Below are 7,704 nucleotides of genomic sequence, written 5' to 3'. Positions count from 1 at the left end.
GGATTCACCAGAGACAGAGTGGGGAGCAGAACAGGCAGATCGACGAAGTACACTGCTGAGGGGGAGCAGCGGGCGGGTCAGGAGAGTTCTGCCTCACCATGTGGTCACCTCCAGAGCAGGCGGGGATTGAACTCATGCGGAAGTGGCTTAAGCTTCTTTGTGCTGTGCTTTAACCCGCTGTGCCACCAGGGAGGGCCCCTCATTCATTAACTTTTTAAAAGATGCTTTCATTTGGATGATTATTTAAAATATTTTAGTGTTTTTACATACCTTTTGCATTTACCATCCCTAGAGGCCCTGTAATAAAGGCAGGATACTGATTATTTCCATTTTGCAAGATAAAGAATCAGTCTCTTGGAAGATTTGAAAGATTTAGCATTGATCATAGAGCTAGTAAGTTTGAAAAGGCTTTACTATATTCAGTACACAAGCATATACATAATATGTCTTGAGTACAGCATGTCAAGTGATATGCTAGATACTCTAAGTGCATCAATTCATTTTGTCCAAAAAACAGTCCTCTAAGGCATGTATCATTGTATTCCCAGTTTTGGATAAAGAAATTGATCTTTAGTTGAGTGACTTTTTCTACAAACACAAATTTTACCTAAAAGAACTAATACTTATACATAGGCCTGTATGATTCCAAAGTCCAAAATTCCTAGTACACCTGGGATATCTTTTTGAATACTGAGATGTTACAAATGTACAAAAAATACAAATGTATAACGGAATCTATTAATTCATCTTTCAACAAAAGAAATTAAACATGACAGATAAGTGATGCCTTTTAAGCTGTTAATATTCTCTTCATAGAGTTACTTCATCATTTGCATAGGTGTATTTATAATTTTAATGCATAGTATCCATTCCTAAAAAACATGTATTTCTAGCATGTTATGTGAATATTATCCTACTATTATTCTTCTGCAACTTATTGGAATTGTTCATGCTATATTTCTTCATGGATATTATGTGTCTCTAATTTAAATAATTCCAATGTAAAACATATGAAATATAACCCCAATATAAAATTAGTCTTATATATAAAAAAAACTGTTCTAATCTATATGCACAGGGAAAAAATATGTGAAGGGAAGATAAGTTTGTGCAGTTCCCACACCCTCTCCCTCATAAATGTAACATTTAGGTTGAAATAACTAATAATTACACTACTATTATCAAGGCTGACCCAAACTCCTGGTCAATGAGGTGGCGCCTTTAAGCAGCCCTTTGGAAAATGCCCTAATAAACCAGATTACTTTGTAAGTCTTCTCTGATGTAATATTAAAGGCCCCTTGGGGATAGGAAACTTTTCTGGAACATCACCTTAACCCCAGAGGGTTAACTCAAACTTTGATTAGATTTTAGATTTTTTTTTCAAAAATAGTTGAAAATTGGCTGTTGGAAGGAATCATTTAAGAAGAAATATATCACAATGGTTTTTGCCCAACTAATGGGATTTTTGAAACAAAGAAGATCTGATTGTAGAATTCATGGAACACATTTTGGGCATCACTTATTTAACTTGGAGAGAGTCTGCTTATAAAAAGTATGAAAGTATAGCAGAGGGTTGTTTTGTATAATACAAATGCATAAAACATTTGGTTTTAAATTCTCTTTCAAGAATTGGTACTCTGAATCTGAGCTTTAGGTTGAATCCCTAATTTAAAAAGTTTATGATACTGTTCAGTGCACTTGTTCATTGGTTATAATACACTTCCCTAATTATTCCTATTGGTTAAAGTGACTTTCAAAAGTTCTTTCATATTCTAATTAATGACTACTAACTAGTCATTAATTGAATGACTATTACAGGCTATTCGATCAGCTAATGTGAATATGGGGCCACTCAAATCAGGATATTTGTTAAAACACAAAGGACTGAAATATAAAAGAAATAAGGAGCAGTTTCTTTTAAATGCAGGACTGAAGTGAACAGTTTTGTTCTGCCTTGAGTAAGTTTTCCCTCTCCTTAGTATAGTAGCATTAAGTTTAAGTTGAGAACTGACTCAAAAGAACAACGAAGAAGGGAAATTTCCACCCCTCCTCTGTAAATTAATAGCAGTACAAGAAGATTTGTATATAGATATGCCTCTAAGGAAAACTGCAAATGTTGCTTTATAGTACTTGTCTCTGGAATTCTTCTTTTAAAAAAGACCAGTGACAGACCAACCACAGGAATTGACAGATGACAAGCCACTCTGGAAAATGATCAGTAGACCTTACCAATACCCCCCAAATCAAATAAGGAGAGTGCCTGTTTCTGGACAGCTGCAGGTGGAAAGTGTCCTGACATTGGGCGCCAGTGTTTGCTAGTCTGTTTTCACACTTAATTTTCTATTTTCTCCCTCCCTGCTCTACCCTCTCTCTCTCCTAATTCCTTTCAGTCAAAAAAGATTCATAGTGGAATGTTGACTTGGTGATCTCATTCCAAGGTCCTGTCTATTTAGACACAATAATTTGAAGAGGAAATAAAACCGGTCATATTGGGAAAGAAAAACTAATAAAAGAAATTTCAGTGAGTCACATAAAAGGAATAAACTGAATTCAATCTCTGTTTCATTCTCAAGCTGGATTGTGCATGTAGACCAATTCTGGGTAATAACACAAACCCCCCCAAAATTAGGATTCTATTCTTGAGAGACTACATGTAGCTGAAAGCTCTCCTATTCAGGGGAGGCTTCATTATTAGCTGATTTTCAGTCATTTCTAGATGGAACATGTCAGCTGGCTAATGTTATAGACTGACGATGATATTAGGAAGTGACAAATAGCCTTTCAATTTCAACAGTCAGGTTGAAGAAGGAAGAAGACACAATCCAAAAAATCTTTTGGTTGGAATCTGCCTAAAATTTTTTATATTCAATATTCTCAAAAATAATCAAAATGGGCCAAAGAGGGCCCTCCCTGATGGCGCAGCAGGTTAAAGCACAGCACTAAGAAGCCAGAGCCACTTCAGCATGAGTTTGATCCCTGCCCCAGAGGTGATCCACAACAGACCTCTTCTGACCAGCCTGCTGCTCCCCTCAACAGTATACCTCATCAATTGGTCTGTTCTGCTCCCTAGTCTGTCTCTGGTGAATCCTCTCACTGCCCCTGCACCTCTGTCCTGTACACCAGCTCTGTATGCATAAATAAATAAATCTTTTTAAAAAATGGGCCAAAGAGACTAATGACAGAAATTTAAATTTAGATTTATCCCTTTAGGAAACTGGCATTGCTTCCTCCAACATATAAGATACCACAATAAGCTAAAATTCAGGAATGATAACATCTGACAAAGAATACATTTTTAAATAAAACTTAGTTTTTATATGTATTTCTTGGTGTTGAAACAGAATGAGAGCTTTTATTTAACAATTTAATACCCCTCCTGTGTCAATAATAGTCTAACTGGAAGATTTATGTACATACTCTCATTAACAATCATAACATGAGCTCCTGCAAAGAGCAATGGAAGTCTTTAGCAATGTCCCATTTTGGACATTCACCAAAAGAACATGATTACTTTTCAGTGACACTAAATGAGATTAACTTTGGAGATACTCCACCCTAGGCAGGAGTGATTTGGAACTTGAACTGAATTCTGATAACTATCCTAGTGTGGAAATACTAGGTAGTACGGGAGAAACTAAAAGATTCCTTATCAACAGTTGTAAGAAAAAGATATTTCAATGAAAAAAAAAATGGTATGAATTAAGTAGACAGGTCCTTTAGTAGGATCCTAAGAGATTTGATTTAGAATTGAACTGATAATTCAAAGATTACCAAAGTTATTTTCCTTTGATTTTCAAGTAAGATAGTTATGTTCAACTAAAATTTATTTACCATGCAAGATAGTGGGATCTGTAATGACAATTACAGTGTGATTCTTTCTTTCAAATAGCTATTATTTATAGTTTATATGGGCAGGGATAGAGTAGAAGAAAACTGAAGGAAGAACTACTGAGTCCTCTTGACCACCAGAGAAAAATAAAGATTGTCACAACATGATTTAGCAGATGTTCTTTATGAACATTATTCAATTTCCCAGAGGTAATTTAACATTTGTTCAAATTAAAGGACATATATTGCCCTTTAAAAATAAAAAGTTAAACCAGGTTCAATTAAGTAACTTCCACCATCTCAGTAAGTTTTTCCAATGAATTTCCTAAACCAATTTCTCCAATAATAATAATTTCAATGTTTAATAGATAAGGAAATTGGGCTTTAAAACAGTGATGTGACTTGCCCGCTGTACACAACTTGTCAGAACCAGGCTCTTCTTTGTTGCATCCTATGTGGTTCCCCCTATACTATTTGCCTTGCTGTGCCAAACTATTTCTCAACCCATTTGAACCATATCCATTAATTAATACTATGGCTTAATGCATTTATGTACTCATATTTTAATGGTTTACAAGTTGTTTCAGTGACTGTCCAATTCATTTCAAGTTTTCAATTCTATAGCCTTAGGTAGACCAGCTCCAAACTTATCTACTTGTGGCATTAGAAATGTCAACTGCAAATTTTTTTTTTTTTTGTGAAAGGAGAGTATAAAAGCAGAATCACCCTATTTAGAAATATCCTAGTGACTAAATCTGATGATGGTGTCAGGGCTTGGTCACAAAAAAGTTATAAGTCAAGTCCAACCCTCCCTGGAATTATTACCCCATCTGGCGTTTCCTGATGAGAGAAGGCATGTTGTGTTGCCATGCCTCTATGAGATTAAGATAATCATTTTAACAGTAAAAGACCAAAGGCATTGGGAAATATTTATTAGTAACTATTAAGCAATCTCTACCTTGGATGTTAGCCCAAGTTTTGCATTGGCATTAAAGCATACCTGAAGTATATGGATTGAATATTTTTATATGATCAAGAATAATAGGTCATATGTATGTTGTTGGGACTCCTATCCATGATTTACATATATTTATCTCTCTCAAAATATGGTGTGGCATACCATTCTAGCGAGAATTCTGACAGTTTTGGAGGAAAAAAATAACCAAGGGAACACTGAGTCTCTCTCCCTAATATTCTTAAAACTTCACTGCCTCATGATTTTGTAATACAAACAAGGCAATCTTGTTCAAGAAGTCGATACATTCTGGATGATTTGGACAGTAATTGTTTATCTTGGATAATTATCTCAACAATCAGCAGTCTTTGATACCACTGGGCTTAAAGTATAATGGAGATGACTGATTTTTGGAAGACAATGACAGAGTTAATTTACAGTGGTTACCTTCAAATGTCTTGGAGAGAATCTCAACTGAGGTGATGGAAGATTGGTTATCTAAAATGTCAACTTATGCCTCTCTTATTCATCATAAGCATAATAAAGCAATTAGGAAAGAGAATGAATGAATGCATTTGGATGGTGATCTTACCTTTGTCTCAGTGAATAGCAACTACAAAACTGATATTGTCTCTGGGGCTTCCTGGCTTACATTCTCCCATTTTTCTCATATATTGTTTTCCTCCAAATCTACCACATACTCATTTGTCTCTGTAGTTCACCAGAAATTGCAACTTTCCATATACTCTATAAATAAGAGTATGATGCTCTGGCTGGGTAATCTCCTTGATTGCAGAATAAGAGTGAGCAAAATCATTTTGATTCTCTTAAAATACACTTGTAAAAATATTTGAATCAGTTCTCCCTGGTGGCACAACAGGCTAAAGCACTGTGTTATGAATCTCTCTGAAGCCACTGCAGCAGGGGTTCTATCCCCCACCAGGGAGCTGACCCACATGGTGTGGCAGACCTCTCCTGACCTGCCTGCTCCTCCCCTCAGCAGTGTATTTCAGTAGATCTGCTTGTTCTGCTCCCCACTCTGTCTCTGGTGAATTCTCTTACCCACCATACCTCTGGCCTGTACCCCAGTTCGGTAAGCATAAATAAATAAATCTTAAAAAAAAATACTTGACTAAATATATCTTCATTACTTATACTGATATTTTGTTTTAATAAAGTATATTTTAAATACCTTTAAAAATATCCTTAATTCACAAGATAAGGATTCTTTTCTTTAAAGTGCATGGTTTCCTGAATTTTCCTATACTAAGGTCAGTTGAGCTCTTTAAAGCTTCTATAAAGCTTCTATAAATTGAATGGCAATATAATTTTGATCTATACTAGTATTTAATGAAACAAGATGATCACCTTTAAAACTTTGAGTCCATGGAGCAGTCAAATATGTTTTTCATAGATCAAGCAAAAGTAAACTAACATGTTTATATAGATTTCCCCACTGGTAAAATAAAAATAGCATTGTCTCAGTGGACTATTACAAATAAGATTAATCTTAGTTAAGATGATACCTTTATATAACTAATATAAACTACATATTATATAAGTTGATATGCATATGTATTTATTGTGTTAATGAAAATGAAGTGCTTTAGCATAAGAACTCAACAAAAAAGAGGTGTTACTCACTTGAAACTGTTTTAACTTTCCCACCTCAGGTCAGGACTTTAAATTCTCATAGACCTCATCTTGCTGTTTGATTCCTCTTCTGACTTCCTCATGCCAGCACCTCACCGTGACTCACAGCATGGCAGAGACTCTGTAAATGCAGAGACCACATTCTAAATCTCTTTGGGTTTCTCACATAACCTAGCACTGTGATCAGCATATGGTGGGTATAAATTAAGTTTTTATTAAAAAAAAAAAAGGGGGGGGGTTTGGGCTTCCCTGGTGGTACAGTGGGTTAAAGCACAACAGTAAGAAGCTAAAGTGACTTCAACATGTGTTTGCTCCCCAGGTCCCCAGAGGTGACCACATGGCACAGCAGACCTCTCCTGACCCGAGGACTGCTCCCCTCAACAGTGTACTTCCTCAGTCTGCCTGTTCTTCTCCCCACTCTGTCTCTGGTGAATCCTCTCACCATCCCTGAACCTCTGGCTTGTACCCCAGTTCTGTATGCATAGATAAATAAATCTTAAAAAAAAAAAAAAAAACTTGGTTGTCCTGTGACAAGAAATTGTCACTTACGCCCACCTCCCTCTCTGGCACCTATGTGGAGTACCCCAAAGCACCTCTTGCGAATTATTAAAGAGAAGTTATAGGTAACATAACTATAACTAAATATTATATCCTGTAGGATATGATTTATAATATATTCATTATTTTGCACTCTGTGAATTATTGGGCAAAAAAAACCACACACACACACACACACACAAAGCACTAGTACATCTATAAAGCTAGATGCCAACAAATAGGCTCTGATAGAAATAGTGAACTATGACAGTCAAATTATTCTTTCTGAGAAAATAACTACATTTAATAAGAGATAGATTGAGGATAAATCAAATTACAAATGTTACTGACATACAGCCCAAAATCCAGACTACCAAAACATTTTCTGTCTTACCTACTTACCCTCATCATCTGAGACAATAGCCAAACCTAAAGATCATCAAAACATGTGGACAAGTCTATCAAATGCAGAAAAAAAAAAAATCATTGAAAAGTGTTACTTAGAAGTCAAATCAATTCATCATACTTCTACTTTATGAGTATGCAAGCCCCTTCCTCATCTGCGTATAAACAGAGGAAAGGTAGAAAACCACATGGCATATAGGCATTTCTTCCCATCTTATACAAGAGTCTCTGATTCTAACATTGACTAGGCAACCTGACAGAATATATATTAGACTTTTTCACTACTTGTGCTCACATGATGCATGACATTGGGGGAGGAGGGTTTG

The sequence above is a fragment of the Condylura cristata genome, unplaced genomic scaffold, assembly GCF_000260355.1.
Source record: "Condylura cristata isolate star-nosed mole 26May11 unplaced genomic scaffold, ConCri1.0 scaffold00013, whole genome shotgun sequence".
Taxonomy (NCBI): Eukaryota; Metazoa; Chordata; class Mammalia; order Eulipotyphla; family Talpidae; genus Condylura; species Condylura cristata.
Note: the sequence above shows the minus strand (reverse complement) of the source record.